The sequence below is a fragment of the Tetrao urogallus genome (assembly GCF_951394365.1).
Source record: "Tetrao urogallus genome assembly, chromosome: 6".
Taxonomy (NCBI): domain Eukaryota; kingdom Metazoa; phylum Chordata; class Aves; order Galliformes; family Phasianidae; genus Tetrao; species Tetrao urogallus.
Genome location: NC_136819.1, coordinates 21,281,253 through 21,296,259, shown reverse-complemented (window position 1 = coordinate 21,296,259; position 15,007 = coordinate 21,281,253).

The following is a 15,007-nucleotide window of genomic DNA, read 5'->3' as shown; positions in this document are numbered from 1 at the left end:
TGTAATTGAAGGCATGCTCTGGGAAACACAGCAGTGTTCTGCATTCGGGGATTTGAACTCAGGAGAAACACGAGAAACAAAATCGATTCATGAGATTTTATTTTTACCTCAATAAAAAGCGTTCCTAGTACGCTAACACTGAAGGTTCCTTCCCTTGCTGAATCCTGAGGCTGTTCCCTGGAGCCAAAGTTGTTTGGTTTCATCCTTCAGCGGCTAACTCTTAGACGGTCCTGTGAAAATGCTACACTGTAGCAGTAATGGAATGGCTATTATGTCCTAAAAATCTCCCAGCTCAAGTTGAATCAACCCATCGCAATTGATTCACAGTTGCAGACACGGAGGTTCAGCCAGTCTTGAATGTCAAAGTTTTTTTTCTCCGTTGAGTTCAAGATCACCTACATTTTGTGGTTTGAAATTTCATTCCATTCTTATAACTTTAAATTTCCAGTGACGTTCTTTAAATTTGTGTCAATCCCAGCCATTTTATTCTGAATTTTGAGGTCATGATAACTACACTTCAGGAAAACCCTAGACTTCCTTAAACTTTCCAAGTGTCTTAAATGGAAGAAATTACAAATGGAAGATATCTGATCACAACAAATTCTTCGTGAAAGCTCAGATACTTTACACTGGATTGGAAACAATGAGAACACAACATATTTTATATGTTTAACTGTCTCCAGACATGTAGCAAATGGATTTGTGTATAGTACTTACTGGTTGATTTCTTACTACCTTAGTGAGAGGCACAGTGGTTACTTCACAGCCAAAGGTGAGAGTGCTACAGTGGGGACAGATGAGACAGATTTGCTGAACATACAGACAGCTGTACAGTTCTGAGTGTGGTAAATGTATTGTGTGAAGTTCTGTGTGGTGGCTTGATGTATGAGTTGGTCTCACATTGTTGCTTTTGAGGTATTTGATGCCTTAAATACTCATTCTCCTGGAAAAGATCTGTTCTGTGAACAATATGCTCAGTTCTGCCCACAAAATAGAAACAGTCAGTTATAATTCCTTGGGAAGCTAAGAAAACAAGAATGCTTAAATGACTTCCTCAGGGGCACAAAATTAGTTCTAGTTTTAGGAATAGAAATAGATCTTAGTCTTACATGTTAAACCTTAGTTATATTCCATCTGTTTTGAGTAGAGGGCCTTGGAAAGTCATGTCAATGAGAATTCGAATAGTAAAGAAAGCATCATCATTTGCCATATAAGATCCAAAATAAGAGGTTTTATTGCCAGTGTGGGTGTCTAGGAGTAAAGGAAAACATCTGTTTTCTATCATAAGGGAACTTTTTAAATCAGGCAGTTAAAAAACAACAGCTTTTGATTTTTCTCATATTTTGGATGCATACTGGGATCATAGTAAGAGAACTGAAGTAGGGTTAAATTTGGTGATTACAGGAAGCTGTTTATTTATTGCAGATAGGACTAAAAGAATGTTGCTCAGTTTGCCCAACTCGAACATTGCAGAGTAGATAAGCCTGCATCATCCCAAGGTCATTTATAAACAACAGTCTGATTTATTCTTAAAGGTAGCTAGCGAAAGAAATTTCACATAAATACTGGTAAGCTCTTAATTTTAGTGCTTCATTTCTGTAACAATCAGAAAGCTTCCCTACATACTATTTAACACAAGGTAAATCTATTCATAATCACAATCATGCTGACATGTTTTTTTTTTAGCACCTTTATCTGAAATCTGAGACAAAGATCTAAAGGGCTTTTCAGAACTGAGAAGAGCAGGAGCTTTTCAATTTCTATATGTCAGTGAAATTTCATGCAGAATCACTAAGCAAAACTATCCTCCTTACACTTTAATTAAATAACCTTTGAGGATGAAGAACCACAGGGGACAAGGTCATAGTGAAAACTGTAATTATGTTCCAGAGCTATTGATTTTATGCTAATGATTTTAAGTTATACATATAGATGTGTATTTAATAATCTTACCTACAATGGCAGGTGGTGTTTCAAACTTCCTATGTCACTTGGGAGGGGGCTTGTTTAGACAGAATTCAGCATGTCTATACGATTTATTGCAAAAGGTTGATATGTGCAGGAGAGGGAGCTCAATATCAGGTTGAAGGAAATTTTTTTTGATTTTGTGTTAGGGGACTGCTAAGAACCAAAGCACATGGAGAGGAGACAGTATGAAAAGTGAGACAAAACGGAGTATCTCTGTATTCTCAGTGCCACAGGTTTTTGATATCAAGATTCTGATGTATGAAACAGTTTCTCCTGGGAAACTCCCAGTACAAAGATCATCACTGAGATATCTTGTATTCAGGATTTTTTTCTTATTTGTATATATTCTGAAGGTTTATTTATGGAAAACTGTATGTTTTTAAAAGTTTAGAGTCATAGAATCACTTGGGTTGGAAGAGACCTTAAAGGTCATCAGTTCCAAGCCCCCTGCTTTGGACAGGGTTGCCATGCACTTCATCAGGCTGCACAGGGTCTCATCCAATCTGGCCTTGAACACCTCCAGGGATGGGGCATCTACAGCTTCTCTGACCAACATTTTCTGCTGCCTCACCACTCTCTGAGTAAAAGATTCTCTCCCAGTATCTCATCTAAATCTACCCTCTTTTATTTTAAAATCCTTCTCCCTTGCCCTGTAACTATCAGACAGTGTAAAAAGTCTGTACCCTTCTTGTTTATTAGCTCCCTTTAGGTACTGGATGACTGCATTGGAAGGCTTCAGAGCCTTTTCTTTTCGAAACTGAAAGAGCCCAGCTCCCTAAACCTTTCTTTGTGGGACAGGTGCTCCATCTTTGTGGTCCTCCTCTGGACCCACACCAACAGCTCAGTGTCTTTCTTATGCTGAGATCCCCTCGCCTGGACATAGTAAACTAGATGGGTCCTCACATGTAGAGGGAAATAGTTACTTTCTTCACTCTGCTGGCTGTTCCTCTTTTGATCCAGCCCAGGAAACATTTGTCCTTCCGGGCTGCAAGCTCCCACTATTGGCTCACGTCAAGCTTTCAGTTCATCAGAATCTCATGATCCTTCTCCACTGGGATGCTATCAATGAATTCTTCTCCAAGTCTTTATACATATCTTGGATTTCCTCAAACCCAAGTACAGTACCTCATACTTGGCCTTTGGATGGTACCCGAGTCCTTTAGGCAAGAATAGTTTTGTTCTAATTCTATGTGTTGTGGATATACTGATTTTGTGACTTACAAAGTCTTTCAATTATCTATAATTCAGATGAGCACCTATATTTTTACAGTGAATGATTTTAAGGCACTCTTGTTCATTGATAAAACTTATAAATCAGGGTATTCTGGTCTGGAGCAGCAACTCTTTTTCCAGAAAAGCTCCAAGAGGTTGTATTTGTGGTATTAAGTTTGTGTATGTACCAGATGGCAGACAGAACATGGTCTGATCATGTAGACGGATTCTGTTTTACTGTATTTTATTATATTTAGATAATAGCAAATAAGGTGAGATCTTCCATAAGATTATATTTTTAAATAAACTCCAACTCAAACTCCAAAGGATTTTAATCAACAACCTGCACCAAGACATTATAGAATTAACAGTCTCCCAATATCAGTGATCATTGTTAATTGTAGAGTATCTTGCCATGCTCAAAGGCACACACCAGAATTTGCACCACATTCATGGCAAGGCTAGTGGTCACTTTTTAGTGAAGAAGGACATTTGTGGTCTATATGCATCTGGCCTTGTTCTGCTTTGAGCACATCTATTACCTTGACGTGTCTTAACATGCAGTTTTTATTCTGAATCCAGCAAATGCTTGTTCTTACCATACTTACAGTAAACACTTCAACTTCTGTAGGAGTGCTCAAAAGTATCAGCTTGACCAGTGGAGTGAAACTTTCTTACTTTCTTGAGTTTTGATTTTCTCTGGATCACAAATGGAGCAAACTGACATGGAGTAGACAAGAAGAAATTTTCTTCACTACTGCCCACGCTTTGCCTATTGGAAAGACTAATACAGATTTCAGTCGCTTTATCTGTCAATCTCACACTCCCCACTAGTTCACAAATCAAAAAGAAGTTAAAGATACAGTTAAAAAGAAAACATCTTGGAAAGTAGTGGGGATGGGAGGAAAAAAGGTGCTTTAAATGATGAGAGGAGTTCTAAAATACTGATTACTTGCATGCCGGTTTCTCACTCACTAAAGGTAAGTCTTTACATACCAACAATATAGCTGAAAATGTTTACTATGCTTTCCCTTCCTACGTTTCAGTATCTTGTCTCTCTCTGCCTTACAGCTTGACATGGTTTAATGTCTCCTCTGCCATTCTCAGTAATCATCTCCTCTGATTAATAATGGCATCAGGTCTCCCTGGGCTTTACCCTTTGCGATCAACCACTTTTAGTTTGAACTGAAGTAATCGCAAGAATGGCAAACACCAGTCTGTTGCCAAGCATAAAACTCAGAGGTATATATTTTTTTATTTTAATCTGGGGAGTTTTTTGGTTTGTTTCTGTATTTCTTTCTTTCTTTTTTTTTTTTTTTTTTTTTTTTTTTAAAAAAAAAAAAAAAAGCTCTTCAAAAAAGAAATAGTAAAAGCTATAGCTCTTGGAAGGCCAATCAATAGCATCACATAGAAACTGTGTTAATTTATCATTCTCTTGCAAAGAATACTGTGAATGAGATCAAATAGTTATCTACTTTCCAAACATAACCTGCAGTGTTTCATATTTTTTACTATTACAAAGGCGTTTACTAAAGAAACAGTGTATGTCAGATAGGAGCCAAACATAATTCTACAGCTGTTATATCCTAAAGTCAGATGACATTTCAGAGAAAGGATATTAAATTGCATCAGGTGAAGCCAGTAGATCATTTGTGTATTCGTTCTTGAACACCCAGTAAACCTCAAAGGCACTGAGGCTATCCAAAATCTTTTTGTACATCAGGTGATATTAACTTCTTTCTTGACGAAGTAATGTAAGCCAGATACCATACCCACAGGGCATTACAGCTGTGACTTTTTACACATAAAGTGTGACTCTTTTCACTTCTTCCTTAAGGGACACAAGATGACAAGCTTAGAGACTCCCTCAGCTCTACGCACTTCCTTGCTGAACAGCATGAAACGGGCAGAATTATTGAATACTTCACATTCGTATCAACTTTCAGGCTTCACATTCATAACGGTGTCAATTTTGGCAGCAATCGTTATGAAAATGCATGAAAATAGCTAGTTTATTTCATATGAACTTTTTAAAAGATCTGTGGCAGCAGCATTAGCTGCTTGAATGAATTTGAATATACTAGCAGAGTCAGGGTCATATTAGCTGGAAGAATGACATAGCACAGAAACGTTTATTGCTGTATCTGCCCCTCTCTAAAACTTGCCAATATATTCTAATAAAATATAGTATATTTACTTATTTTTAAATATTCAAGGCAGGACACTGATTTAGCTAAAAAAATTATCGGTGCACTAATATACGTGAATAATTAAAAACTCTTCCATGAGACATAACCACCAAAAATGTTTTAAAAAAATAAATGAAGATTTGGGCTATTGCTTACAAAATCCATTATAAATTGAAATGCCTCTTATTTTCTTGAACCAAAAATGATTTCAAATGGGGAGAGTTTCCATGTGTTTAAACGTCTTATTTCTTTTTAAGTCAAATTTCAGAACTCTTACAAACCAATCAGAAAGCTAGAGTTTATTTAGACTGGTGCCAATTCAGTGGTTCACTAGATTTCTGCTTTGCTCATTCTGGCATGTTGTAACAATGCAGTATGTGTATATTGTCTATATCTTGTCCCAGCCTTTTAAAAACATTTTGTTTCAAGAAAAAGAAAACTTCATCAACACTTTTTAAAGTGCATCTGAACTTGTACTGTTAAAATCAGTACCTCATAAGTAAAGACAACTGAAACTGCAGCTTCTGCTGTATGTAAAATTATTGCTTTGCACATTTGCCACAGATTTTCCAGTCAGAATGATCAAAACCCGAATGCTTCAGCTGAGATCCAAAAGAGAAATTGACTGTAACATAGAATAGATAATTTATGCTTTTCCTGCAGCTAATGTTTTGAGAAGATATTATGAGCATTTTCTTTAAACAAGAAATCCTCAATGGGTACGTCTGAAATACTCCAACACTTTATGGAACATTAACCTTTTACGCTCTTGCAAGTGCTGTCAAAGATGTGCTGATACGAATTAGAAACATGCCTTTAGCACACAGATTATTGGCTTGATCAAAATGAAAAGACTTTGTGTATTTACAAGTTGATCAGATGCAAGATACTTGATTTCCCCAATCATTTACTGTTTCACAAGCTTGGGACTAAGTATTTATGTATTGTGAACAGTGTTGTTTTAACTTATCTAGAGTAAGCCCAAGCAAAAATCCCCTTTTCTTATATTCTCTTTTTCTGATTCTGTTTTACCTTCATGTTGAGAAGTGATATCGTATTTATTAATTCCAACTTTTATAGGGTATGTTTTGAAAAATACTGCCGTGGTTGGAATTTGCAGAGAACAATGCATAAATCTCAAACATCATTTGGTTTAGGTATGTTAGGATCCTTAACAAACTGAGAAAATTCCCTGAAATTTGATGCTTGTGGAAGATCTGTGCAGGTCAACAACTACTATCCATTCAACCTAAGCACCTTACTGTAGGAGGCTATCAGGTTACTTAAGCATGATATCGCCTTCATAAATCCGTACTCTCTGCTTACTGTTGCCTTCTTATCCTTTCATGTATTTGAGATAGGAGATCTATGAATCTCCGAAAGGATTTTCTTCTTTGCTTTCCCACAGATTGAGCTGATACTGACTGGCCTGTAGCTGAATATAGTGATACTTGCTCCCTTCTAGTTTTCAGGAACCTCTGCCAGTCGCTATGATCATTCAAAGATAATCAGTAGTGGTACAGCAGTTACATCAGCCATCTCCCCCCAGTACTTGTGGGCGCAACCCATCAGGCTCTGTATGTAAGTCTAGTTACTTTAAGCGCTTCCTAAATTCATTTTCTTTCCACTGAGGGTAAGTCTTTGTTCCCAACTTTCCCTCTGATTTCTGGGACATGGGACTATTGATGGACAATTTTACTGGTAAGGAATGAGAGAATTCACCGAGTAACCTCTTTGCCTTCTCCATTTCACTGGTTCCTCTCTCCCAGTTCAGCAGCAGACCTACGTTTTTCCTAGTCTTCCTTCTTGCTGGGCAGTAAGAAACCAGATGAGGTTTAAAAAAAGCAAGTTTAGAGTCTTGCACCTGGGAAGGAATAAATGCAAGTATTAGTACAGATTGGGGCATGACCTTCTGGAGAGGACTTCTGTGGAGAAGGACCCAGAGCCATCATTGTGCCCTGGTGGCCAAGAAGGCCAGTGGGATCCTGAGTTGCTCCTTGTTGTTCCTCAAAGGAGCATAGCCAGCAGGTCAAGTGATGTGATCCTCCCCCTCTACTCCACCCTGGTAAGGCCTCATCTGGTGTACTGTATCCAGTTCTGGGCTCCCCAGGACAAAAAGGGATCTCCTAGAAAGAGCTCAGAGGAAGGCCACAAAGATGATTAAGGACCTGGAGCATCTCTCTTATGAGGAATGGCTGAGTAACCTGGGTCTGTTCATCCGTAAGTAAAAAAGACTTGAGAGTTGATCTTATTAATGCTTATAAATATCTCAAGTGTGGGAGTCAAAGGGACGTCGTCTTTTCAGAGGTTTGTGGGGACAGGATAAGGGGAAATGGCCATAAACTTGAGCATAGGAAGTTGTGCCTGTGAAGGAATTTCTTCGCAGTGAGGGTGATGGAGCACTGGAACAGGATGCTCAGGGAGGTTGTAGATTCCCCTTCTCTGGAGACATTTAAGACCTGCCTGGATGCTTACCCGTGCAGCCTGTTGCTGGGAGCTTGCTTTGGTTTAATGTTTACCAGGAAAAAGATTCTTAATCTACCTTGCCTGGCATGAGAAGCTGCTTTGGTTGAAGAAATAATACCATGTTTAGAATCTTTAAAACGTGTAAATGAGAAATGGAGCATTAGTATTTTACTGCAGATGAACAGAGTCGAAATAAGTTTAATTTTCAGTTAAAAGTGACTTGTTAGCACATTGTCCATCACTCACTAATTTTCCAAACTAGAAGCAGAGTTGGAAGTAGAGCCAGATTGGCTCATCTTCAAGCTGAATTTGCATGTCTGACAAAAATACTAGCGTTCATTTCCAGCTACTGGGAGTAAAGTAGGCAGTGCTGCAGAGACCCCATGTATTCTTCAGTAAAACCAGTATAGAAAATAATGTAAAAACTGATGATTATAAATTGGAAACTCATCCTATGAAAATTAGAGATCTCATGGAAAAGAGACATGGCACCTAGAAACTCAGTGTATTTCCTAGCTGTCAGAAAGCAGTGCCTTTATCATTGTTGACAGCCATTCTTTGACTTGTTCTTTTAAATTGCCAAGTCTTCAAGGAGGCTAACCTTGTGTTTGCTCTCCTTAGATGTTGAAATGTCTAGCATTTTAGTAGTCTCTCATTGTTTTTACTTTTAGTTTATGCAGTTTTCTTGCCATGTCTGATATGTTCGCCCTCAGTTTCTCACAGAATTCAGCTGCTAGATCTCTGATCATTTTAATGGAACTTTGTTTTCTCCAAAGAAAATATAGGCTTCTTTCAAGTCTTGTGTGCGAAGCTAGACAGTAGTTTAGAAAAAGTATTTTTAAGAGAATAAAGAGGTTTCAAATGATTACCGCATAGCTGTACCATAATGTTTTTGCGTATGCTTTCTAGTATGTGCATTGATCTTTGTAACAGCAAAGTTGACTCAAGTTGTTGACTGCGATCCTTTTTCTTAAGCAATGTAAACCTTAGATTGTTTTCTTCTAAATTGCTGCTCACCAAGTCACTCTGCAATGGCAGCATTTGCAATGTGCTATAGAATGTGTTGTACACTACTGTTTTCAGAATACCATTGCCAGGTTGCAGAAGGGACATGATTTATTTTGCCCTTCAGTGATAATAGAATTTGATGATTGACATTTAGGCTAGGAAGAAACATTATCCTGATGATAACTTATCAACATTTAAACTTCTCAACCCTTGTTGCTGATCCTTTTCTTAAAATTTCATTTGGTACTCAAAAACAAAATCAAACAAAAAAACCGGCTCTGGTAATTAACTAGTTTCTTTTGTACAAATTGTGCTTTAATTGTGGCTCTATTTTTTCCTGTATAAAAATGCTAAGGAAATCACAGAACATAAAGAAAACCTTTACTATGTATGGAGGAATACTACATGATTTGAAGAAATGTGGAACTAATATTTTAAAAACAATTTTGCATGAAGATGTTGAGATTTCAAGTTGCTAGAATAATAAATGAAACAATAGATGTGTTCTATATGCACAGATGATAGGAGCACATCAGGCAGCACTAAAGACCTTTGTCTCACCCAACTTAGAAAAAAAGGTAATTGTAGACATGACTTTTTTTCAGCGTTGCATACTGTCAGTGTGAGGGGTCAGATCTTTTCTGTGGTGCAACTCCTTCCCTGCTCATCAGTCACATTTTCCTATGGTAGCAATAAGCATGGAACTAGAAGGAATATCTTCTGACTAGATATTTTTGAGTGCATCCAACTTTGTAGCTGCTCTCTTCTTGTAAACAATGGGCTCAAGTTATACGCTGATCTGAATTTCCTTCAGTATCTTGCCAAGTGAAGTAACACATTCCTTCACCACTTTCTTATCAGGCATCCGGCACTCTGAATCAAGCATTCAAAAATTAGAATATCAATTTAAAATTATTTTGACTTTGAAAAATAAGACATATATTTTCCTTCTTTATGCACATTTCTTTGGATCTTAGAAAGCTGGGAGACTTATTTGATCCTTTTATTGAAGAGCATGAGTCTTAAAGAGAGACTCTAATTATTGTAAGATTTCTGATATGAATATGAGATTTGTCAACACTCATGCTTGTCTTTGCTGCAGCTTATCACTACTGCTGCTCATCTTGGCATCTTTTTTATGTTATCAACTTTCTAACATTCCTGAACTTAAAAGCAATGGTGATTTCCTAAGTATACAAGTTTTGTAATTCTTCCCTCGTTTTTTTTGAAGCAGCTTACTGGAAATGACAAGTCACTGATAGAGAAAACACTTGTTAAACTGAAACTGTTCTCCTCTCACATGCTGTAAAATCTTCCTCATGGCTGAGTCTAGGCACCGTTTTTTTTTAATCTTTCTTTGTGAATAAGATGGGGATTGAGTCAAAGGCAGCAGCAGTGCAAAGGCTGTTACTGGCTGTGCCCTGTTGAAATGACAAATATTTATTTGGCTGTCAGTGTAATGTGCTGCTTTAACAGTCCTTTTCTGTTTCCTCTAAGGCCACGGCAGAAAAGACATAGGATGTGTAGAATCAGCCTAATGCACTACATGTAGTATGAACAAATGTAAATAGTGTTAATAAATGGGAGATAAATTAGCCTAAACTAAAATGGAAGTGGGAGCAGTGGTTACAGCAACAAACTGGTTTGGAAAATTAAGATAAATTTTATTTTTGTGTTGGGTTAATTTGTGCTGGGTTAGCTTCCTTTGGCTGCCAGACAACCAAGATGATCTATCATTCTTCTTCCTCATTAGGAGGACATTGGAGGAAATTAAAGAAAAAAATCTCATGGGTTAAGGTAAAGAGAGGGAGATTGCTTACCACTTACAGTCATGGATAAAACAGACTTCAGGAAAATTATTATAATTTATTACAGATTAGAAATAGAGTAGGACAGTAAGAAGCAAAGACAAAATGAAAAAATACCTTTCTCCCTTTTCTCCTGTTCTCCATTCTTCCTAGGCTCAACTTCAGTTCTTTATTCCTGGCTCTTCCTCCCTATCTCAAGAATCACTGATGAAGTGAGGAATGGGTGTTGTGCTTGCTCAGTTCATAACATTTTGTCTGTGCTGCTCCTTCCTCACACCTGTTTCCTCCTCTGTTCTTAAGAACCACTTGAAGTGAAAAAAATATTACAAAAATAAAAAAAAGTCAATTTCTACAGGCAGAAATCTTATAAGATTTTTCCACTACAGATGTGAAGAATGAAGGTGCTAAAAGCAAGCATTCAAATTAATTATTTTTTTTTGTATAATTGAACCTTTTTTCACCTCTTTTTTACATCGAAGTAAGAAAAAAATCTAATAATACTGGATTTTTTATTTCTTCTGCTTGAACGATATAATCCCTATATTCCACTGTATGGTCTAAGGAAGCAGATGCAGTAGATTCCATACCTTTTTTTATATAGCTCTGTAACAGTAGGCAACAAACAGTGCTGACAGTATAGGTCAGGTCCAAGAGCCATGTGAAACTTGCCCTCAAGAATTGTGAACTAAGTATAGAAAGAATTCATATATTTGATGTGGTTATTTTTAAAGACGTATACACGTTCCTGTCATGTGAGCCTTGACACCTTAGAAAACAGATAAAAATGTAGAAGGGCAGATTTGCACACAAAAAGCTTCTTTTGCTGGACTTCTAGAACTTAAACCATGTTATGCAGAAGACTAACAAAAAATTATCCTATTTCACTAAAAATGGCCTTGCCTTGTTTAAAATATGTTTTTATGTCAGTTTACTGAAACAGTCACGTCTGTGGGGTCAGTTAGGAAATGTAGGACACTGTATGTCCTCCCTCGAGCAGGGGAAACAGTGGGAAGTTTGGTTCACATGTGCTGCTTGAAGAAGAGATGTCAGCAGGGACTGTCACTCACTTGTCAGGGGAATTTCTCTGTTGCATATTGGCTAAAGTTTAGTGTTATATTTCTAAAAGGGTTATTTATGTTAAAGGAAGTACAAGTCACAGGAGTCTGTGTTAATTCATCATCTTTTTCCAGCTTTTTTTTTGATGAAAGGATAGGAACTAACAGCTATCATTTATCTGTCATAACTGTGTCATACCTGTTTTGCACTTGTGGTCTTTATAAAAGAAAAAAGTTCCTTTGGTTCCCATGAGAATTGCATTGAGTGCTTAGTATCTTCATTGCCTGCAACTAGAATTCAGTGTCTCAATGCCCGGTATTGATGGTATCTACAGGCATCCCATTGCAGCTCAAAGGAACAAAAGAAATTTGAATTCACAGTGATGCATAAATTCTGGGTGATATGCGAGATAAGCACTGAAATGTTTTGGATGCTTTTCCAGTTCTTTTTGTCTTTATAATCTCAGAATGTACTTCCTGTATGGAAAAAGGTTTTCTCAAATGTTGAGTCCTCTTTTTTGTAGGTAAGCAGAAATTCCATCTTTTTGTGTAAATAAGAAAGGATACAGAGAAAGCTAAACTAACATTATTCAAGAAGGCTGTGTCAGAGTTAAGAGACGTATCATTGCCAAGGTCTGGAGAACAAGTGTTTCTGAAATTCACCGTGTTCCTTGTTATGTGAGTTCCACAACTCGATGCAAGATTCCCGTCAAGGGAAACTGTGAATATACAGACCTGTAACATCGCTCGTTTCTGAGGCAAAATGACAAGGCAACCAATCTGCAAATGCAGAAGTAGATTTTGCCATTCTAAAGACTCAGACAGAAAGGGAGAATTTGCAATTGTTCAGAGCAGATTGAGTCAATGTGGCTTTCAGTCACAACTGCCTGAGGCAGGATCCCGCTACACAGCAGTGCTCCCGGTCACCATTCCATAGGAGCTAGAACTGATTTTACAGTTGTTATTTGCCATTCTAAGCATGTATTTTCAGCTGCTTAATGCCTAAAGCTGTTTTTACATTAATATTGTATGATTGTCTAATCATACTGGGAAAACTCAGACTTGTAAAAATTCAAGTCATGTTGTTTTGCATAGTTTTAAGTGCCTTTCTATCCCAGACTCTCACTGCATTTGTGTGCATCTTCCACTTTGCTGCATGCATTACTGAAAATCTCTGAAAGTGATAGAATTAAATAGTTTTAAATGCCAGTATAAACACGACAAAAATGCTGCAGAAGAATTGTAACTTAGATGTCTTTCTTAAGGTCCTCATGTTCTAGAAACATGACTTTTGCACCAAGAAGCTGTATATTTCACAGTCTTAACATGAAATGAGAGAAGATTAAGGACATCTGAATCATATTGAAACTTCAATTCTGCTGTTCACTTCATTAGTGAACTCAGTTTTCTTTGAAGAAAGTAAAAACATTCTGCCATTTATTTTTCTATCCTTAGCTAAGCAATAAACTCTCCAGTGTTTTAAGGACACATACATTACAATAGCCTCCACATACCAGGGCTGTTAACAAGCTGGCATGGAACACTTCTGCTTCTACATTATGCAGGTGAAAGAACTGCAACGGGAGTACAGGAATACGAATACATTTGGGAAAAATGAATTGCGGAAGATGCTAGTATGACCAAAACAAGATGTTAAAGTGACAGTTAAACCAAGACATCCTGTGAATTTAAGGGTGTTATTATGGTGTAGCGAGAAAGTCAATATGATATTATCCTAATTAAATTGTCATATAAAAAAGAATATGTTTAAGAAAAGCCCACTTGCACACTGACATTTTGAGATTTCGATGCTGACTTAATTTGAATTACAGATATATTGTAAATGGACATTTTTAAATACTCTTTTAGTTTGACAAGTAACTGTGAAAATGCCTTGATCCAGAGAAGGAAGTCTACAGCTTGTATGAAACCTGACCTCTTTTCCTTTTTATCTAAAGTATATCTGTACTAATATCTACACTGGTTAACAGTAAGGGATTTTTGAATAGATTTTATTTTATTTTCAGTGGAAATACTCATCAAAATTATGGACTGAAGTGCAGCTGATGGCACGATGGTTCTAGTTAAATGATTGCTAGAATAGGACATATAAACTACTTGTTTGAAAATAAGAAAAGGATGGTGGAGATGCTAAATTTCCAAGTAATCTGTAGAGTAAATATGACCTACTAGCGAGCTGATAGCTTTATATGACAAAATGGGCAATACCATCACTTTAGGTGCCACAAAACAAAATAAATGACAAACTGATTAAGCTGACTTTTTTACTATGGAAATCTTTACAAAGCATGTTAGATCAGGGCCTACTTAATACACCTGGGTAGCTTCCAGAAGTTAATCGTTATGGTACTTAGCAGAAGCTGACTGCACTATCCTGTTTAAAAGCTATTCAGGGACCTATCCTTAGTATGTTTGTCTAATCCTGTGTATTGTTTACCTATACTTCAGTGTAGCTAGGAGTCTAGAGCAATGAGATTTATATGTACCATACAAGAAAGTGGTTCACTTGCTTGTCACTAGCACTATTTCCTGGCAATTTTCCTGAGAACCACGTAGTGCTGCCATCTTCTTTTTCTGCTTTCCTTTTATCATTAACAGCTTTTAAGAATGTTACATAAATTACTATTTTTTGTTCTCCAGTATCCATCGTATGTGTAAAATGTTTTTTTCTCTTCAGTATTTCATTCAAAATGTAGTTATATTCCATTTAAAATTGACTTAAGGCATTGTGTAATTTATTTTAGATTGCTTACACACAGTTGTCCTGCTTCAGTTAATATTTTGCTATTTGTTAGCATTTTGCTAGCTGATTCTCAGTATATTTTAATGTCTACACAGCAGCCTATGCTTTTTGTAAATGTTACTATTGAAAATTTTTGTTCTTAAAGTGCTACTGACAAAACAAAGTGATAAAGCTGTTTCAGCATCGGTGGCATTACTTCACGCATGCCAGGAATGTTACAACAGCAGTACTGTAGGATAATTTTTTTGTCTTTTCATTTAAAACAGATTTGTCAGTTAATTTCAATTGTTTCTCATGGAAACTTTGGGCTACTCAAAACATCTTTACTAAATGCAATTCATTTGTAATTGTTGGTCATGAACATTCAATATTTGACAGATGTGATGTAGAAAGTAAATTGAACAGATTCCAAGGTATTTTGACAGGGCAAATATGTATCTGTATTGAAAAGTAACCAAGTGTCTTACATAAAAAAGTAACCCTTGATTATATATGTAGGTAGCTCTGAAATAAATGCTTCCAATTTCTTTCCATGGA